The sequence below is a fragment of the Chaetodon auriga genome, chromosome 13, assembly GCF_051107435.1.
Source record: "Chaetodon auriga isolate fChaAug3 chromosome 13, fChaAug3.hap1, whole genome shotgun sequence".
Taxonomy (NCBI): Eukaryota; Metazoa; Chordata; class Actinopteri; order Chaetodontiformes; family Chaetodontidae; genus Chaetodon; species Chaetodon auriga.
The window spans coordinates 12,063,191-12,086,128 of NC_135086.1; the positions used below are offsets into that span (position 1 = coordinate 12,063,191).

General features: G+C 41.6%; 1 long non-coding RNA gene across 1 annotated transcript; it reads right to left on the reverse strand.

Moving 5' to 3' along the window:
- LOC143330902 (uncharacterized) lies at positions 1-22,394 on the reverse strand. The gene is made up of 3 exons (XR_013077974.1): positions 22,327-22,394; positions 389-427; positions 1-127 (listed from the first exon to the last, which is right to left on the reverse strand). It is a non-coding gene; the product is annotated as an uncharacterized LOC143330902 (long non-coding RNA).
- Between the last annotated feature and the right edge of the window lie 544 nt (positions 22,395-22,938).

Sequence of the window (22,938 nt, forward strand, 5' to 3'; positions counted from 1 at the left end):
GAATCCTTCTGTGCTTTACATCACTGCAGCAGCATTGTCGAGGCTCTCCCTCAACCCCTTAGTCTTGATGGATGGGCCTGTGGAAGCCTCTCAGGACGCTGGTAATCGGATAACAGCAAACCGAAGTCTTGACCAGGAAGAAGGGGGAAAAAAAGGCAGCGACATGCAGCTCATGAATGAACACAGACGACGGAGGGGCAAGTAATTCAAAAAAGCCAGGAACATCTTTAATCATTCTGTGTCGATGATTAGTCATAGACAATGTCGCTTTGTTAAAAGTGTGCTGTAATTAATAACTGGAGCAGGACAGAACAATCGAGGGGGCGAGTGTCATGTGTTGTACAATACTAGAGAGGTGATTTCTAAATAGTGTAAATTAGGTGTTTACCTATTGTGATCCAGCGTGTGACACCGCAGCCTCTTTTTCCTTGAGAACAAGACCAAAGACAATGATTAATTGCAAGCTCACTGGGTTTTACAGCTTCAAGAGTAAATCAACTTCTGAGAAGTGCTAACTTGCTAAAATATAAACTAATTTTAGGCCCCAGATATTAAAATATAATCCATCTTCTTCCTCCACAGGGAAAGCTAATTAGAAAATGTGACTGGCATAAGAGAGGAGAGGTGGAGGAATGGTGGGATTAGGCTCCGGAGCAGAAAATCACACCCTTTTGCTAAATCTTGGGATTTCTATACACTTCAAATCAACTGTTTCTCCTTGTGAATCACCATTTGTCATATTTCCAAAACAAAAGCTTGAAAATTATTTTATTCTACCAAAAGCATGTAAAGTTAACAAATTACCAGAGCATTCGTTTAATTGTGCATCGATACAATAATTAACTGACAGATGTGATTTTCCTTTTTTTCCCCACAATATTTTTGCTTTTTTCTGCCTCTCTGGCTTTTTATTTGAACATCTACCCAGTACACTTTCTCTTTAATGCAATAACCAATAAACAGCAGTTGCCCAAGGCAAAGAGGCTACCTGGCTGAGGCTTGACTGGCATTCAGCTCTTCATATGTATTGACCTCATGCAGTAAAACAGCCTATTGTACAATGCAATTCATACACTTAAAGAATAAAGCAGCTCTAAACAGGGGAATTGCTGTCCTATGGCAGCACAGTAAACACAATAAAACTGCAGAAAAGCTGCAATAAATACACCTAAATAAAAGCTTGATGAACTGATTTTGCAAATTAAAATATTGAGCCAACTCGGACACTTCTCACATGGATGCATAGTTTGAATGACGGGGGTGGAGGGGGGGGGTTATATGTAAATCAGTGGCAAATGAGCAGTATGAGAGTACACTGCATGCAACATGACACAGTAGCAGTGTGTAACAGAGCTGAGTAGTCCCAGCCAGCCGAGCTCTCCCGAGTCCCAGAAGACAATCCCCTGAGAGCAGAAATGCTCTGAGTGGTGACAGCTTAAAGGCAATAAGCCAATAATAAAGGCCAGCAAAGTGGCCATGGAGAGGGTTCCATTCCTGCTTCTTTCAAAACAACGCAGCAAACAAGTGTCACTTAAGAGTCTGAACCAGGTGCTCGTGTAACTTAGTTATGTTGTTTTTATTCTTCTCCTTTTTTTTTTGTAACTTTCTTATTTTATTGCATTAATGAAACTCTTGTCTTGTCAGTTGTAGGCTTTTTTCTAAATCTCCCCCTGCAAGCATCTAAGAGGGATGTCATTTTGTTGAGAGTGGCAAATTGACAATTTATTTTCAGCAGTTAACCCTTTCAGTATAGGACATAAATTCATAATCCATTTACAAAGGCACATTTCAAGTATTTTAGTGCTATAATAGCTGCCCAATTGCTTCCCGGCTGGGTGTCTATTTGGCTTCACCAAATGCAATAAAATGCCTTCCTACTGTCTGTAACTACTCAGAAACACTCAAAAGGAAATCTTCTGAGCGCAGGTTGCACTTAACCTAGCTAAACTTAATTTCATAATGTATGGACATGGTTCAGGGGGTGATGGTAGATTTATTTAAAAGCTAGAGTTGTAAAGGACAAAATAGTTTAGCTTTATTCATAATTACGGAAAGTGATCTGAAAAAAGAAAGAATAATTCTGATATAAAACAAGAGACAAAGCAACAACTGGATCCTAAGCAGCACAAACTGTATGACGGGTGCCTTCAATGCATTGTCGACTAATTCCTTCAACATATCACCCCAAACTTCTCCTCATTCGTCCTCCATGTAATCAACTTCTGTGGTGGAACTTTAGTGGTCGACTCTAACGTTATTCTTACACTTCAGTGCAGTTGTACCCTGTGAGGATGACAAATTCCTGGGCTAGTTTGGAAAGAAGAGTGCTGCGGGGGAAGGCAGTGGCCAGTCGGCGATGGGGGGCCAACCGGTAGAAAACTCATTTGGAATTCAGCACTGCAACATTGCCATCTTTTGGCCAGACTGTATACTCCTCTGTAAAATCCCAGGGATACTGCATCTCCAAAGCCACAGTGAGGTCCTAAGGCAGCTTGACACAAAGGTACGTAATGGGTTTATTCTTTTGTTACAGAGAGAGGAGGAATCGTCTTTTAGCTGGCATTAAGAGAAATAGAGAAGAAAAATAGAAAATAAATATGATTTAAGTCTATTCAGCTCAAACTACAAGAATATTGACTGTCATGCGTTATGAATGCTTTGCATTTTCTCTTTCAAGACAACCTTTATTTCACCTGTGCATTAAAATACTGCAACCAGCATTCAGCAAGAGCTCCTGAAAGAAAAGAAACTGGACATTATGTTTTGCACAATTTCAGATATCACACTTGCAAATTTTCACGTCAAAACAAGTGGACACATTTTTGCTCCTCATCCATCATCTGCTCTTCTTCTGGGAGTAAATTTACAAACACGTAGTGAACAGGAAAAGCTTGAGTGGGTATACTTGTCCTCACCCTGAATAAATATTTGTCTGAGGCGGCCGTGCCGTCCTGTTTTCCCACGGTGGTGTATGGGACATCATGGATAAGGGAGAGGATGGGCTCTGACAGAGAGTGACAATTCATCCCTTCATCCCCCCTAACTGACATGTCACATTCTCTGATGACTTTATTGTGCTCCCTGTCACTGCACTTAATCTGTGTGTCAGTCAAGCCAGAGCAGCCCACACCACCACCTCCAGACAGCAAAGCTAATACCCACCCTTTTAATGACATTACATTTGGAGTAATGCCATTCAGTATAGCACTGATATTATCTTCTATTTGCATCATTCAGCCAGTGCCACAGCCAGAGCTCGGCCGATAAAGAGCTGGTCATTTCCCCATCCATTTCCACTCAGATGACAGATGTCAAGATGGCTGGCTGTTATTTACTGTAGCCATGTTTTTATCACAGACAGACATGATGTCTCACTTTACTCCAAGCTGTCAGCCAATGCATCAAAACTTGTCTCTTTTTTTTTTGTGATATTTAGAGCACAGCAGTACAACGTACACATCCATTTTGTTGTTTTTTATTATTAATATAACTAAATTTGGTAAGATGGCCCAACTGTCAGGAGGCAAATGACAATAATAGTAGTGATTGCCCAAATCGAGAACTGCGTGGTAAACATCCAATACATTAAACAGAACTTTCTAAAAAGACCAGTCTTATCCTGGCTGGAAAAACAGATCATCATCATCTACTCATTACATCACACACACAACATATTGCTCTATTTGTCAATGCCTTTAACTCGATAATGCCTTGTGTATCCTGTGCAAAACTCTCAATGAAGGGCAATTCATAATACCTGCTTAGGCACGCCAAAACCTGCTCAGGAAAAAATTCCTCCTCTCTATAAGCATCTGCGCTATCCTCCACAGGTGCGATGATGACAATGTAATGAACATGCCACAAATGATTTTGAGTGATTCAAATTCCATCTGCCGTGTGTTTGGTCCCTCTGTCACTGACAATGAGCAGCATTACCAGCCTATCAGCATTAGAGCTAACAAAATCTCCTTTTTTTTCTTTTACTGACAGTGCATTTTCTCTCCCATCAGAGCTCCAGTGCCTAATTAAATGTATTTAGCATCATAAATATTCCAGGGGGACAGGTTGACACAATGAATTAATGTCTCGCCTCAATACCAGAGCCTCTCTATTTGCTGTGGAGAGAAAGTTAGCCTATTGCCAGGTACATGCTGCTGCTTGCACGTCTTGTTATAAACCAGTTTTTGTTTTCTAATACAGTGGAAGTGAAAATACATTGATACTAATGAAGTCACAGGACTAGAATAACTACAAGGGACAAAAACGGACTGGATGGGCACCAGCTGATTCTAATTTTTAGTTTAATATTTCTAATTATATGAAGTAACAGCCAGCAGCCTGTCAGCTTGGCTTAGCCAGATCCACCTACCAGCACCTCTACACCTTAACACGTTTTTTATTAACCCATTTGTTTAATACACACGCAAAAAAAAAAAAAAAACAATGAGGCAGGCAACAGCAGAGACTCCAGGAAGTTACTGAGCCTGGCCATCCAATAGTCTGAGTCACCATCTCTCATTACACCATTATTTGTCTTACGTTTCAGTTTTGCAACAGTCAAGTTAGCTGTTTTCCCCAATTTCCATGCTAAGTGCTAAGCTATGCTAACCAGCTGCTGGAGGCAGCTTCATGTTTACCGTACAGATGTCAGAGTGGCAACAATCTTCTCATTTAAATGTATAATATGAAACATTTACACATTAAAGTGTCTAAAAACGGCTAAACCGATGTGATCTATTTTGTTTCCAGTGTTTAAACCCAGAGAAATCCTTAATTTTATTCATGTTAACAGTAGTAGTATTTCATTTGGTCGCCTGTTAAAGGGGACATGGTCCCTTTTCCACCTCCAGCTGCTAAAACTTCCAGGAAAACACAGGAAACACCAGCTGATATGTCAGACAGTGAGGAAGGGAGTCAGGGAATAAGCTAGCTAACCACTCTATTGTTTACTATTGTTTTTATACTAACTCGCAATAGAGCGTAATTATTCTTTTTCGTTGGCAATGGTTGTCATTTGACAATAAGGACAACAACTCCCATCATCCCATGCTACTTCATGATGTCATCAAACTTCGTCTTTTATTATTGTTTTGATTGAGAGACTCCCTTGCAGCAGAAATTACAGACTGTGCGTCCAACACTCCGAAAAACTCTCCTCTACCCTTTATGGCTTACAGTTTCACGGGGAGGAATGTGACTTGTCCTGGTGGGCTGCTGTGCCAGTGTGCACCAGCCATAAGCCGATCACTGCTGCTAGCCCCACCTCACCTTGCCGGTACATTCACCAGAGTCCTCTGTTCAACAATGCCCTCCACAAGCCCCTTAGGAAGGCAGGGAATTTTGGATGACTTCCTTGGGGTTTGAAACCCTTCCCAAGTCCTAACCCTTGAAGAGGGAAACGTTTCACAGCTTATTTGCTGCGCCTTTTCCTTGCATGAGCAGCGAGGAAAAGTGTACTAGTCTGTTAAGCCACCACCAGAACAAATAGGTACAGCTGCCAGACTGGGCTGAGGGGGCTGGAGAGGATAGAATTACACGTTATTATGTTCATTTTAAATCTCGATATTTTTCCTAATTTCCCCACATTTTCTCTTGCCTGTGAAAATGCGTAGACATCACTTTTCTCTCCCCAACACGTGTAATTGCAATTTGCAAGAGCTAAACTAATTTTACGACACAGGAACACCTGTATTCATCTCCATATTAATAGAAAACAGGAAGTATAAATCCCAATTTTCCAGCAGCCAGTGTCAGTGAAGATGTTCCTTGAGGGAGAAGGCTGTCTCTTCTCCATTAAAATATTGGTGCTCTCCCCCCGCTTTCTCTCTAGAGCGTCCCTTTTGAGCCGAAATCAGATATCATAATTATGAATGGCACCCAGTCTACATCACTGGGCTTGACACTTCTAATATCCATATATGCCAATGCACATTTAAGTTTCCACTGTTAAGGTGTTCTGTGTGTTGAGTTATAGGACTGTGTGGTGCCGCTCTAGAATACAGGCCCCGGTGAGTCTCATTTAGCTGTGGAAAAGGGAGCTTTGACTGATGGGCTCATTTGGATTAAGCACAAATGCACTGCCCTGAAATATCTCTTAGAAAAGAAGAGAACAAACTTTTACACTACCTGTGAAACCACTAAAAATCTCACACAGCCAACCTCAGCTATTAGGAGAGGAGGAAAACTGGTCACCGTTATAAATCAGCACATCATCAGTTAACATGTTAATACTCGGGCACGTTTAGTGTTGCCCTCTTAATCATAGCAATGCAATCTTGTGTTTTTAATACTTAATGATCATTAAATTTAGAAATTTAACCATTAATTAGTGTGAGTCTCACTTGGGGCTGTGTCTGTGTTGCTGCATCCCTCTCTGTGCATGTCATTACACCGCGGATAGGAAAGCACAGGAGCCATTGTCAGGTCAGGCTCTACAAAGCTAAGGCTGATGTAGGTGGCCTACGTTGCCTCATTAGAAACAACATGAGCAGTGGTCTAATGAACTTAAGACAATGCTAATTAATGGAGGAGAACAAAGGCTTAACATTTTTAGAAAGTGTGAAGCACTGTCTGCTTGTATGACAGCGTTTAAGCTACCTTAATCCGCTTGTGATGCGGCGCATGGTGGCTCGACCTCGCAGCGCAGGGGCAGGTCACGGGGAGCAGCTCCATACCTCAGCTGATATAGTCACCTGTGACAATCCTTTATGGGCTGATAAAGTAAGGGAAGTCTCTCAAGGAACAGTGCACCGACTTGGCGGAGGGTCTCCCCGGGGAGCAGGTGTCAGGGTTGTCTATCAGAAGGCTGAAAGGAGAAAAGGGACGTGTTACCGGGCTCTATTGTATCCCGGTTGTCATTGACTGATCGGGTCCATTTAGCTGGCTTTCACAGTGAATGAAACCACCTGAATAGATGAAAGCGAGACAGCCTTCCCGACAAACAAGGAGCCCTGGAATATTCATGGAGGATCTGTGAGGAAAAGATTAATGTATTAGAAATTAAAATGGGGCCCGGACGTATGATCTTGCTCTAACACTTGGCCAGACCTGTGTCACCCGCCGCTAGCGCCTGAAGTCGGCACATGCCGCTGCCAAGGTGGAGAGGAATCATTAAGCACCCTGCCATTGTGTGAGCAGAATAATCAAACTTCACCCCCCCATTCTTTCCCGCAGCACTGACAATGAATAATTCTGGAGCCATTTGCAATGTTAACGGCACCTATCTGGGCCATCCATGCCTTTATGATAAGAGCTCCAAATATGCATTTCAACAGTCTGAACAGAAGCTGCTTCACCGGCATTTCAAAGGACACCTGTCAGTCATCTGAAAGAGCTGTCAGTCTCTGTCACGCAACGGTGCCAGTGAAATGGCCCAAAAGATAATCTTTACTCTCTCTCTTTCTCTCTCTCCACCTCTCTCTTTCAGATCAGAGCAGTTACATTTGCAATAGAGTGACAAGTGATTTACACTGGAAAATGGATTGTGTTTAAACTGAGAAAAAAGGGGGGGTTTATTCTTTTAGGCTGCCTTATTCTTTGCTGGTGTACAGCTGTATCAAATATGCTATCATAAATGTGATCTGGGCTACACTGAATGTCATTATGTGTGATACCACCCTGCACTAGACGGGCTACTGAGCTCAAAGGTGACTTTGATAATTCCTATCTCTCCAAACAGAGCTCAGTGCCTACGAGGAGTAGGAGCCGAGATGGGTGGGATCAAACAGGTTTGTGTTTCCAAAAAGTTTGACCTTCTGTTGTTTTCGGGTGGAAGGTGTCTTCAAATAGCAATCACTACTGCGTGCTTTATCTGACATTCCGGACAACGCTGCCAAGCTAGCTCTCTATAGATTTTTTACTTAATAAAAATCTCTTTTACCAGTGCTGCCTCGCAGAAAAGCTGTGCTCAAATTATTTACTTATTTAACTCCATAAACCAGTTTGTTGCAGACTTCTATGGCCGCTTGGTTGGCAAGGAGGCAAGTGAAGCCCCCTGCATCTCCACATGTAGGCCAGTAATTTGTTAAGCACGACTAACTTGTGTGCCACCAGCTGTTGGTGATATTTACAGCTGAGTGCAGAGGATGTGTTTGGATCGAGGCTTGCAGGGCCAGGGCAGCACTAGGCCCAGTCCCACTCCCCTCATGGCCACTCCATGGGCGAGGACAGCCAGCACAGATACCAGAAAATCACAAAACAGAGGTGCACAGAATGACACAAAACTACATTTTACATACCCTGGACAGCTTGCTGGCTCAGCAGAGGAAGGAGTAGGCCATGTGCTTGTGATATGGCAAGTCTGAATCTGGAGAATGACCTTTATGACAAGTCATCCTCTCCAGAATCTCCTCTGTCACTCTCCAATATGTGCAATCCAATAAAGCAAAAAAAGGCCCTCTGTATGGCCGGCCCAGTTGTTTCCCCAAGGTGCACCACTCTCCCAATCATGAAGAGATCACAGCAAAGTTATGGAACGTTACATCATGCAGACATCAGGAGCACATTTCGATCACTGAAGTCGGCTACAACTGCCTGAAACTGTCTTCAATGTGCTCCTGGGAACTCTGCCAACAGCCAGAGTCACTTAAGTTCATCCAGCAGCAGCCAATACAAAGCTCTGTGGAAACCCTTATGCTTACCCATCTAAAATTCTTTGTTGTTTTCCAGCGAATCAGGCCATTTTCACACAGAACAAACAACAATTTGAATTTTGGGCACTCCTCTTTGTCACATAGTTTCCACACCATGTCCGTTCCTCCAACAATCTCCTCATTGTGTCCCAGGGAGGATGCGGTTCAAGAAGTGAGTCACTCGATGAATGTTCACTTTCATTTCAGAGCGCAGTAGGCCGGCATAATCTCTGCTACTGAACCCTGACTCACCAGGTCTTTTTTAGATTGAGCGTTCTGTCCTTCTTCCATTGTGAGAAAGGACTTGCACTCGCACTTTTGACTAGATAAAGTTCACGGACACACTCGCTGATGAAATTACACGTGTCAGAAAGACAACACGGCTGTTGTGAACCAAAACACTGCGAGGAAACCCACCGAAGACAAACGAGCACACGTTCAAATAACTCACGAGTGAATGAAATGTTATGAGTTAATCAAATGAAGTGAATAAAGGAACAAAAGCGAGTCGTTATCTCGTCTGCACTTTTTTCTCCATTTTGAAATCCTCACACAAATGAATGTCAATAGATGTGCTTGTACAACAGCTTTCTTACAAATTATTCAGTGACTACAATTTTGCAGTTGAAAAAGTCACACGCGGAAAGCCATTTACCTGAGTCACAAATGAGTATGTAATTGAGTCCTTAGGGAAAATAACTCAGCTTAACTACTGGAAATAATGTGTAAATTCAATACATTTCCTAATGAGCTCATTTGAGTTTGCCGCAATTATATTTGCTAGTCTAGGTGCAGATCGGATTCTGCAGCTGAGTTGAGGTGAATAAAACCACAGCTCCCTTGTATTCATTAAAATTAGCATACGGACCTGTCAACACTTCTCAGAGGCACGTTGTAACAATGCCATTTAGCCCTGCATCAAGCGACGCCAATGGAATGAATGCATGTGGTGGGTAAATGCCTCCCCACCCCTAGCGACAGGGGCGGAAGACGACTGGCAATGCTGGCTCTGACGCACAAAAGAGGCTGCGTTTTAACAGCCAGGCCCTGGCCTCTGACCAGGGGCCATCCACATCAACACTGCTTACACTCCAGCATACCTCCCAGCTACAGGCCCGGCCAACCAGCTCTATACACACACTGAGCCAGACAGGGAGAGGAGCAAGGCAGGAGAGATGAAGACCGCGAATGTGTGAGCATGTGTGGGTATGGAGGTGGGCAGCTAGCAGTGGGAGGTGAGGAGCAAAGAAGAGGAGATGGAAGTAAAGATAGGGAAAGTAATCTCTTCCTTTCAACAGCTATTGGTCAACCAAGTGCAGCAACACCAAAACTAAAACAGAATCTGTCCCTGTAAATACCCCGAGCATATCTGTGGATAAACTTAAAAAATATTCTTATCAAAAGGTGCCAGGAATGAGGGGCCCGTGAAAAAAGAGCTCCTTTATTGTTGTTTGTCATCATGACACTGAAGCTGCCAGTGAGAGGAGGTATTGTTGCTCAGTGGAGCACACAAGGCCCTAGTTGCATTGTTGTGCCAGGATTTTAAAACAGGCGCGAGTTATCAATAGACCACAGACTATTCGACTCACTCAGCTGTGCCACTCGATACACTTCAGAACCTCGCACGCTGAACAGCCAGCCATGATCTCACACAATTGGGATGCTTTTCTGACAAACACTTTGTTTCCAGATGGATCCAGGTCTACGTCTAATGGATAGACGGTACCGTCATTCCAAAGCTCTCCGATTTTCGGCTCATACTCTTTACAAAGAGCATGAGCTGAATATACACTATCATCAGTTGGATGGCACTATTTCACTTAATTAAATCTCATTAGAATTTGCCATTTTGGATACTAGTGGCTGTATTAAGACATAATTAACCTTGCGATTTGCTTATGACAGCAGAAGTGGAGTCGGCGAATTCGGCCCCATGAAAGAGGACACAGGAATAAAAGACAGGCTAAGGAGAAGACAAGGCCTCAGCTGTGCACCGCACTGATCTACACACTGTGATTACCTGGAGCAGAAAACCGAATGTAAAGGCCTTGGGCTGGCTTTGATATTTCCATCGTTCGTTTGTCTGCTATGACCTGGACTACATCTAACAGACCTAGACTGGAGGTCAGTAGGAATCAAGGGAGAGGAGAGGAGAGGAGAGGAGAGGAGAGGAGAGGAGAGGAGAGGAGAGATTAAAATTAGAAAAGGGGCACAGCTGAAAATTTCCACGTCTTTTTTTACTCCAGATTCTGACTCTTGAAGCGACCAAGCACAGAAAAAGTGCTTATTAAAAGTTTATATATTCACACTTCTGTAGAGCAGACCCTTAATGAGGATCAAGGGAGACTCCTACAGTTATTCCTCACTTTATGACAAACTATAGGCAATAAGGTGTTGATGAAAGGGGAGAAAAGCCAACCTGTAGTCTGGGCATAGATACTGAAGAAAGGAGGCGTTGTCTAGATACTGGCAGAAACACAGTACAAAAGGACTGGATTAAAAACATGGTTGAATATACATATTATAAGCATACATACAGATTAATGATTTTTTTGTCACGCGGATGTTCAGGACAGTCCTGCCAAATCACACAGCTAAAATTATTAGCATGTCCTGTCCTAACATGTCGTGTCTAGGACCTGCATTCTTTCTGATGGCCAGCAGGGGGCGACTGCTCTGGATGCAAAAAGAAGTCTGATTTTATGCAAACTTATGAAAAACTAAACTAACTATTTCTCACTTGTTTTATTACTCATTAACATTTTCCTAATGAGTTTATGGTCTCAATGCGATTTATTCAGTCCAGCATGGTCCCAAATTATGGTCCCATTTAGATTAAAATAGATGACGTCATGGTGGGTTTACACTTGCTAGAGATTACAGTAAAAAATAAAAAAAATAAAAAAGTAAAACTAACCAGCACTAACCAGACTCTGTTAAACCTGCATTTACTAATGTAACCAAGTGTTTAAATCAAAGAGGGAGGATTTTTAATTACACGCCTATCAGACAAAATAATCACTGCTTAACTAATCACGAACCAACTCTAGATGACAGCGCACTCCAAAAACACTGTTTCAGACGTTGTTTACTTTGGTCATGCGCTGCTTCTAAATGTTATACAGTATTTATGTATTTATCTCTTTTAAGTTATGTTGCTACATGCCACTGAGATGTGAAAATGAAATGAAATCATTCCAAATAAAAAAGGCAAACGGCAGATGCATAGATGTCCATAGATCTGATAAATGGACAACTGTATGATATTGAACTCGTGGGTCAATGTGTCTAATACAACAGATACAGGATGGTAAGAAATGAAAGAAACACACTCATTAAAACTTGTATAACAGCTATTGAAGAGAAAAAAGTTAGTCGATTGATGAAGCCTGGCTACAGGATGGGAATTTAACTGCATTTTAAATCTGCTGTAGCTTTCACTGACAGCTCACAACCGTTTCTCAAAACATGTTTTTGTGTGTAGAGTAATACAGCCGAGCTCAAATTTCTCTCGTCCCTTCAAGCGCAAAATACAAAAGGCCTGGGCTGCCACTACCTGATTCAATCAAGTGTGTTACATTGTATACCCATGGGCAACAAGGCAACTTGTATTTTAATTAATAATGTAATACCCTGGTCTCAAAGCCTTGACCCCTGGCATTCTTGCCTTTTTTTCCTTTTTTTTTTTTGTAAATACTCTCAAGATCCCAACATAGATGCTGGGAGCATTTTTCTGCACACTCCAACTCATGAAACTGGATTTGATACATAATGCTTGAATCGAACACTTTCGCATTTAGAAGGTGCACAAAAACGTGTTTTTTTAGCAATATGTGATCGCTCAGGAAGCAAAGTGGTATATATTGTTTAATTAGAAGAAGAAACCGAGGAAGGAGCACTGTTACTGAGGGAGAATCGGGAAGAGAAACACTAAATGGATTTTAAAGGTTTAATAACCGCTAGAAAATGGAAAGTTATTGGGATAAGAAAATATCCTCTGTAAGCAGAGTACATGGTGTGAATGAAAGTTAATGTTAAGGGCTATGAAGACAGAGACATGGCCGTGGGTGCTATGTTGTGAGGAATAACATGCACAGTGAAGGGTAAACGCACGCTTCTTTGGAGATCCTGGACCGGAAAGAAGCCTGAGGGAGCTCAAGGGCTTGTGGGATACGGGCTGTATTCAACCTTTCTCTGCAGCCGCACACACCACAACAACATGGAATGATGGCAGTTTTACAGTACGCCATGAGAGGGACTGACTCATTCGCTCACACATGTCAAAAATGTTAACTAAACATACAAAAAGTAAATGACTGACTGACTCACATTAAGTCATGGGGAACATCACAGATGACTGACGCACTGCAGTCGTTTGTGCTGTTTGCAGCCACACTGATCAAAGCTTTCATCGCTGAGACAATAAATGTATTTTCACATGCAAAAAACAGATCAATCCTGTGATTCCCAATGATTTAGAACATTTTATCATCTGCTGTTAGGTTAAGTATTCAGAATTTCTAAACCACGACTGATAAAATATCAAACAAGCACCTCTAAAACAGCTTTCTGAAATCACAAATTTAATTTTTACAGAGAAAACATTTTAATTAGCTAGCATGAGCTGAGCCACAAGTAAATCTAAAGTGATTATTCCTGCCCTTAGAGAAAGGCTGTCTCCCTGCTCTCTGTCAAAAGGTCAATTATGGCCCCAAACCGGCATGCAGTGACAGTGACCTGGAAGCGCTACTGATGACCCCACATCCAGGGGCCCAAAAGAGTTGATCATCTAACATGCAGGCTGCCCGGAGCCATGGAAATCTGACATTTGTCCTTATTCAAATGAACACAAACAATATGCATCTCATGCCTCTCCCTAACCTGTGCCAAATCTAAGGCATAGGGACCAGCAGTCTTAATGCATTGTCCTCCAATTCAAGTCCGTGCCCTTCCCTGTGAATACAGCCACACAGCAATCACACACAGAGCCTGCAGTAAGAGCAGACGGCAAAAAGGCGCCGTCTTCACTAGCATCTACTCTAACACTGGTGGTTATAGTTCTAGTCTACAGTACTGGGGCCACAGAGGGGAATGGAGGTCACGCAGGACAGGAAAACGTTATGGGTGAGTGAGATTCAAGCTACTGCAAAACAGAAAATGACAAAGATTTTCTTTGTGAACATTTTTCATGTGCATGCTGGCTAGTACTGAAAGATCTCAAATCTAGATCCTTAAAGAGTCTACAATAAAAAATTATTATAACAATGGATCGAATGACTGTGTGTAAAGCAAAAGGGGTCGCTAACAGTGGTGAAAGAATTAGCATCCAACTCTGCAGGTGCATTCAGCTTATTATATGTCCCCTACGAACTGATGGAGACCAAAAACAGAACTAGGCAGTGACCCCTAGAGGCTGCAGTAATTATGATGGGAGCAAAGTCGAAAGGGTGACGTATTATAAAGAGGAAGAAAGTCTGCATATAGAGGAAGGTGGGGTGGATGGATGGATCAAACAAACGCAAGACTTTAACCCAGGACGTCTACGCTTGTGTCCCGAGTGAAACCCAAAGTCAGTGATTACTTATTTTAACCCCTGATCTTTTCCTACAACTAGCCAAGTAGTTTTGGTGCCTAAATATTTGTTAAATTTAATTTAACAAATAAATGATAAATGCTAATAGACAACTGTTTGCTAAGTTGTTTGCCTTATTAACTTCAAAGGTGAAAATATATTGGTGACGTTTTTTACAGTTGTGATTGCACTGCCCCCAAGTGGCCAAAAAATAATTTATCAGGTCTTACCAGATCTGAAGAATTAAGGATGAAGAAGTTTCAGGATGAGGCTGGTGTTTCTTTGTTTTACTGCCAGTAAATTTTACGAAAAAACCAAAACCAACAACAAATTAGACCGTCTCAATACTTTCTGACGTCCCTCATCAATTGATAACTCTGATGGGCCCGCTCACTCCAAATAACACATGCTGAACATTGAGGCTGTTTGCAAATTTTAGTGAAACTGGACCAAATCCTGCATTTGTTGGGGACTGTTTTCAGCTACCAATGAGGTGCACGAGTGAGTATTTACAGCAGCAGGACAGCACACGTGGGATTAAGTACTCCTACCTCCATCATGATGAAGGTGGGAAGGAAGGAAGCTGAACAATGGAGGTCTATGGTTCAGAGGATTACTTCTACTAGTAGTACTGGAATCAATTTATTGTAGTTTTTTGTCTTTTTATTGGATTTGTTGCTAAATATCATCAGACTAATACTTTAAGTTTGGTAAAATATGACCAATATACACAAATGACTGTCCCTTCACGCTAAAGCCAACTTGAGCCAGTTTACTACACTGGAGTAAAAAGCTTTGCAAAAACACCTCTATAAGAAGGTTATTGCCATAACACCAGTAACACCGGTGTATACACAGTAAATTCCCCCTGAATAGCACTTGCCTGCAGCAACACCTACCGTAGTAAATGTTTATCCATGTGGACTTCCCATCTCATGCTGTTTTGTCTGTGTGTGCAGAAGGTAGCGGCCTGGCCTGGAACTGTATGACACAGAGCAAGGGCTCTCATGTCTGCAGGGCGTTCCACAGAGCATGATCATGAAAAGCAGAAACATGAAGAAAACTGCAAAAGGTTGAGCCATGGAAACGTCTTTCTTCTGCGCGTCCCTTAATTCCCTCTTTCTCCCTTTGGTTCCACATCACTTTTCTATTATGTTTTGAACACAGTGAAAACATAATACAAATCACGCTGCTGGAGAAAAAAAATCTAATCATTACACCCTCAAATGAAAAAATGGATACCAGTGAAAAATGTAAGGGAATTGTTATTTTTCACATTCTAATTCACATCACAAGGAACCGAAAAGAAACACATGCTGTATATCAGATTGGTTTGGTGCCTTTTGCCTCAAGCCATGCAGCACACAGTGATATTAGTTTTAAATACAGATTGCTGGCAATAATAGAACAGAAGAGTCCATGCCTGCCACATATGCCCCGTCTGGAGTGCCTCACATTCCCGGCTTGCCAAGACAGCTTCAATCATAAAGCTCAAATAAATGTAGTTCTTTGGGCTCTGTCAACTGTAAACTGTTATTGATCCCAACAAATGAAATTTGTTCACGTTGATCGATCAAACACATTATCTGTGTTTTCCAGTCTATTACCAGCAAGTGGAAACTCAGGAGGCATCAATAAATAGAGTTGGGTCACCCCGGGTAGATTCCTTTCAAGCTAGCAGGGCTGTAAAAACAGGCGACCAAACATAAGTACTTGTACTTAAAGGTAATGGACCTGCATCATGACTAAACGCTAAGTGCCTTAGGTGTCTGGATGTGGAAAGCACTTCTGTAGCACCTTCAAGGTCTAGAGACACTTGTGTATGTATTGTATACTTGCCCTCCTCTCTTCTGCCCTTGCTAATACCCCCCCTCAACACACACACGCGCACACACCAACATATGAAAGCCTTCCAGCTGGCACCCAACGCCTGTACTTGGCAAGTCGGGAGGAACATGAGAATTAAACCTATATCGCCCCAGCTACCATTTCTCAAATATCAGTGGAGTCCAGCACTTCACCAGGGACCAGGGAGAGGAAAGCATGTCAATGGGACAAAAAGCTCCTTCTGGCACGACTCCACTCAACTGCTCACTCCTATTACAGGAGTAAAGTTTTCATAAGGAAGTAGACACATATGATGCTGCGAGGAAGGGATCAATCCAACCGGATTTTGTTTGCAATCTGGTGTACCTGTGCTTCATCTAATGTGCGTCTCATGGGTAAAATGTAGCTGAGTATGAGGCAGAATAACAGCAAACATTTAGCCTAGTTTTTCTGCTGTTTCTTTCAGTCTTTTCACTGTGACTGAGAGAAAAGCAGAGAGCGAGATGCACTCTGTTTCAAGTTCATCACACACACCGAAAACGTTCAGGGAAAAGTGCAGTTTTCGTTGAAAGTGTTTGAGACATTCAACTTAATCATCTTAGAGGTTGTAACTTGTGGTACTGTCATACTGAATCACACTGCAATACACTCATTTTAACATTCAGCCTACCCCCATTGATACAAATAGATAATAATAATAAAACATAATAAACTGGCAATTGAGTCTAAGCTGCAGGTGTCGGCTGCAGGTGTCGGCCGCTGCATTGAGAAAGTGAACTATTTGATCCTAAAATGACACTTCATTGTGCTGTTTTATTTTAGCTCATTTTGGTGCACAACCACTTGCCAGATGCATTTTTTTTCCCTTGGATGACAACTGACATTCATATTGTCCACAATGAACCCAAGAAGGTTAGGGTTAGGGGTTACGGTGGGGTTGGATGCTTGTTACCATCCTAGGGAAAAAAAAAATCGCTTGCAAGACAGGATGTGTCGTACTGCACCGCCTCAAGAGTTATAATAATATCGGACAACGTATTCCCCTCATGAAGCAGCTCATATTTTATGTAGAAAATAAGTAGACTAACTTGTAACCAGCTTTCCGAGTTGTTATATTTGTTTTATATTCCCAGTGTGAGGTTCGCAAAACCTCAGCTGAACTTTGCTAAAACCATCCTCCTCTGTCCTTTCACATTTCTTCAGACTAAAGAGAGTGACAGCTTGTCCACAAACCAAGGGCAGCCTTACTAGACATAGAAATATCCACCCCTCTACAGTGATAGAGCAGCTCTGATAGCTCCTTTATTATGGAAAATTATTTTAAACAGCATAAAACGGCAGAGGCTCATTTTTTCCATGTTTCTGCCACTATCACTCCAGCTATTGATAAGATGTCTAAATTTATTGCAGAATAATTCTGCAGGAAAAGAGATAAAAGGTTGCTGAATAAAATATGAGGCGAAGGCTGTAAATTGTAGCAATGCATATCATTTCATTCAAATGTAGGACGCAATTACCATCTGCTACACTCATCAGTCCCCTCCTTTATGACTTAATTATATGTTTAATGCTATCAGATCAAGGAAAGGGCAAAACAGATGAATGAGGGAGAAAGAGAAAAGATTCCGCAACAAGACAAAAGGCAGATGAAAAGTAACATAAAGGGATGGAATTGATTTCATTCACCGGGAAATAGAAAAAGTTAATTTAGATACAGTGTTGTTCGCTCATCTCCTGTGCCTTTGTAAGATAATAAACGCAGCGTGTTGCCAATAGGTCTCATACCAGTCAAACAAAAGAAGTCAAGTCCCTCAAAACTGAAAGTCTCCGTGTGTTCATTCTGAGGAGACGGCGAGTTGGTGAATCGCTCAAAGAGTTGGATGATCACTGCAATAATGTCCGTCCATGACATCAATGCATTATATTCATTAGCAGCGCTGTGTAATAGAAGACCGTGCAGACCATTCAGCTCCAAGTCATGTCAAGGGGTTTTTATACCGCCTGCGCATTGACTCTATTGTATTATATCATAATATTATTCATTGTTTTTGCTTTATTTCAGCATTATGACACTAAATGTAAAGTCTGCTCTGTGTGAGGGGCAAAACGAAAACTTCACAACACAGAAACTTTTTGTTTGGATGCAAATGGTGTACGGCAGTGTTCACAAAGAAAACCGGGGTTGTCCAAATGGCTGTGGGGTAAAAAGCTAGCCAGTGGGCATCCCAGGTGCCAGCGGGCACTGTCCTAACTGTGTACCTTTGGCCAGAACTCATTATAGGGTGACATTTAGGACTGCTGCTGTCCATGCCAAGTCAGCCCTCTGGATTGAGACAAATTATGTAGTTATTTTTTATGTCAGACATTAAGTCATGTCCAGTGGGAGCCAAATCAGTATCACCTTCATTTCACCTGGAAAAAAAAAAACTTGATAAAGGCTGTGGACTGTTATTTAACTCGTCTGGTGAAATACAAATCAAGCACTGAATTATGGCCTGATGGGTATATGCTGCAGAGGCTTCAATGGTAAACATTAATCAGCTAAATTATTTCTCTTCTTAGGAAATTTGCGACTTAAGCGTGTCCTCACAGCCTTCTCTAAACACCCAATCGTACGGTGGCTGCAGCTAAACATCCCGGCTGTCTCGTCTGTCCCCTCTTTCTGTGGATCCTCGCGAAACAGAGACAAAGTGGTGTAACAAAGAGGATTTTCTACCTGTACACTGCAGAATGTTTTGTTTTGCTCTGTGGTGACGATTTCCTCCAAGTCAGAAGAAAAGCAAAACAAATGAACAGATTCAGTGAATAGCCTAGATTTCGCTGTGAGCCCATTAAAGGATCACACCTGACTTTAATCAAAAGGACGCTATGATATAAAACCCCCAGCTGTGCCTCTGATGCTTCTTTTTCTGATTGTCATTCACACAAACTTTCAATAACCATTAAAAACAAATAATATGTCAGTGCTCTGTCAGTTTATAAGCTTGACTTGTTATATTTTTCTCAACTTATGGATCTTTTGCAAAGGGAACATGAGATTCTTCCACGAAGCCAGCTGATCATCAGCCCACCGGCTGGAGCACAACATGAGCAGAACTAAAGCTCCATCTTGTGGACGAAAAGAAGCACAACAAAGAGTCACCAGAGCGGCTTCCCAGGTTCTCTATTTACAGGTCAGGTAACAGATATGTGTGCTATCAGCCCCTGAAATGATAAAAAAAAGGTGTAAGATGATATGCTAACAGGCAAAAACAAGCTACTAATTAGCCGTGTGCTTCAGTGTGAGAGTAATGATGCGGTATGTGTTTGTAAAAAGAGTCAAATCTGCAGTAAAGTGATCAATAAACATTTTATGGTGCTCTCATTTCGAGGGAGAAACACTCATGAGTTGAGATTCCTGTGAATACATCAAACAGAGGACATAATGACTGATGAAACGGTCCCTAAACGAGCAGTCCACGCTGGCTTCAGGTATCCCACAAAGCATGAGATGAATCCAAGTTGTTTATCTGCTTTGTATTATTGAGCAAATTACAGATAATTGCTCATTTGATGTATTCAGAGTCCATACGATGCATTACGCTGTGGATATTTTCCACACAAACTTCAAGATGTAACAAACGGGGGGAAAAAAAATGGAAAGAAATGGGATGTAATTGATTATAAGTTAATTGTGCAAAGGTCTCCCTGATGGGGACCATCTGTCAAAACAAGCTGTACATTCACTAATTCTAATCATAATTAATTAAACGGCTAACAAATTACATACATCATAGTTAGCACGGGGGGGAAACTACCGCAGGAACTGTTATGAAACAAATTATCTTTAACAATGAAAGAAAATTACATCACATAACTAAATATTATACTCATTTCCGCAAGCCATATTTCTTAATGAATTCTCTAATTAATTTAATTCACACAATGTGCATAATTTGGAGCTGAAAATGTCAGTGGGTCAGACTTAACCATATTGTTGCTGGCTGTCTATTTCAACGAGTGCCATATTAGCACAACATGACCTCTATGGAAATTACACCGACCAACTGTTGTAATTTTAATTCCAGGGTCTAATTAACACGTTCTAAAGATATCATACGAGTACATTTAGCTCGTTTTACACGTGCAGCGCGAAGGTTTCCACTGGCCTTCATCTCGTGTAATCCCTTTGATGGGAGACATCGTGACATCTTCTGTTACAGATGTCAGTTATGACAAAAAGGCTATTATTTTTTCATGCGTCTTGAATTAAGCGCTGCACTTTGTGGTCAGGGTGACTCACCGCTCTCTAAACTCCAGGCTGCTGCGAGCATTGACTCACACTGGGCTCGTTCAGAGAGCATTACGTGTAAATTACAAGTATTTCTAATGCAGGTGGGCGCCGTCGCTACCTCTTTTCTTACACTCATCCCAATTACTCACTCGATCGCACTGAAGCCACAAACAGAGTGAAGAAAATCAGAAAATCAGACAGAAAATAGTGAAATTAATGATGTTAAAGCTGATATATAAGTTAAAAAAGCAGCAAATCCTCAAATATGACAAGCTCGGGATGAAAAACACAATGTTTGCATTTGAAACAATCCGTTGTGAAAATGATTGCTGACTAAGGAACGAGCTGATTAATCGTTCCAGCTCTACGGCGCACTCCATATGTAAGAGACACCTGTATGTTTGCACACTGCTTCTGTTAATGTCAGCATGAACGAAATCCTGCGTGATTATTACACCGCTGATCGACTTTCACTGCTATATGCTCTGTCACCTCTGTCTCGCTGCTGTTTTTCCTGACCCTGAGCCCATTCAGTTTAGAGAAAATACAATCAAATTTACCAAATGATGCCATCATGAGTGTGAATGCAGACATGGCTGAATAAATGAATAAATTGCCCAGTGGAGGGAACATATAAGCTAACACATGCATTGCAGGGCTCGGGGGCTATCCTGAGGCCAATCATTTAGCTAACACACTAATGAAAGCGTGTGTAGTGTGGCTAAGGGCAGCCACCATGGGAGGTACCACTCCCCTCCCTCCTCATGTTGGGGACTGTTAATAGGCTGGATGGAGCCAATGGGACTCCCAGGAGAGGCCTGCTGATGAAGAGGAAAACCTGTCGTCGCCCTCACTAATCACTGCCTAATGGCTGCAGTAACACAGGTTTTACAAATGCGATTGTGCGTGTGTGTGTGTGTGTGTGTGTGTGTGTGTGTGTGTGTGTGTGTGTAAGAGAGAGAGAGAGAGATACTGAAGTTTTAGGATATGGGTAATCTCACAATCTATTGTGTTTCAGTGCCTGGTAGTGTGTATATATTGCTACCAAAGGTGTTTGGTCAAACTGCAATTTACACTACAAGTGTTGTTGTTGTTGTTGTTGTTGTTGTTGTCGTCGTCATAATCAGATTCAGCATCACCAAACCATGAAAATATGAAGATCTGCTGCTTTTGTTTGTTTGTTTGTCATTAAAGGTACAATTCATAATCCAAATCATCCCTGCTATCACATTCAAACTGTCTCTAAGTACAGGGACAAAATAAGTAAATGACACATCAGTTAATTGACTGAAATTCAAAATTCACTCAGCCACTGTTTTCATAATTTATTGATCATTTGAGGATTTGCTGCTTTTCTCTGTTTTTTTATCAAAGTACTGAATATGTTGGGGTTTTGGCCTGTTGGTCAAACAAAAGGAGATATTTAAAGGCTATTTAAAGGCATTTTAATTTTTTTTATAATATATGATCAATCAATTAATCAAACTGTAAAACTGTAAATTGCAAAACTGAAAATAATGTTTTCTTTGCTGTTTACAAACATAATATTTACAAAACAGCTGTAAAACGGCCCTAATTCTCTTTACGGCCTTAAATTTATGAAGTTGTTGGTTAAACACAGAGGCAGTCAATGAAAGAAGTCACTGTGAGATGATAATGGTGATGATGATGATGAAGATTATGATGTGAGCTGCAGCCACAATTTTAGCCGCTTAATATGATGCAACTCTTGATTGCCACAAAAATTGATTAGAAACCCTCTAACGCTGAGTCTGACATGCGTGACAACACCACAAGTAACGTTACACCTCAGATTAACAGTGAGATTAATCACAGCGGTCCATCGAGTTGTGTCACATTCTAAGGTGTGTGTGTGTGTGTGTGTGTGTGGAGCCGGACATACAGGTCCGGCTTGCTCACGTGGGTGACATCGACGTGAAATGTCAATAAAAAAAAAAGACGATGTCATGGACACTTCTTATAACAGCACGTAACGCAAACAGTGAACAAAGACATCCACTCACTGCGACGCTGCTCACTCAGTTTCGCTTGCAGGTTGCCGTCGGTCTCGGTGGCTCGCGGCTAAACTTTTTGCCAACGTGAAGGAGCAAAGCTGCTGAGGTAAGGCATCGTTTCCGGTCAAAGACCTACAAAGTAAAGTGCTTATTAAAGGAAATTTGTTGGCATATTTGCGCACGCTCCTTTACTCTTGGACACGGCAGTTAAAACAAATAGCAACTCAAGGTCCACTTAGCTGCTTCTCTCCCCCCCCAAAAAAAAACAAAAAAAAAAAACAGTCTTCATCAGCAGACCAGCTCAGTTGCCATATAAATGTGAGTCACCAAACTTTCCATTATTGTGAGCAGAAGCTAGGACTTCTTATCCATGTCCAATTTAGTCCACTCATCGACTTGTTCTGGAGCTTTCAACATGTACTTATAATACTGGAGAAATCAGAATAATTCATCTCATCTTCCTTTGCAGAGTTATCAAATTCTACCTAGAATGTCGTTTTTTTTTTTGTCAAAATATTATCAATTATTATCGAAATAGTTGCCAATTACTTCAATAGTTGACAACTATTAGTTGACAGCAGCTCTTGTCAGATTATCTTCATTACTTTCCACAAATGTGTA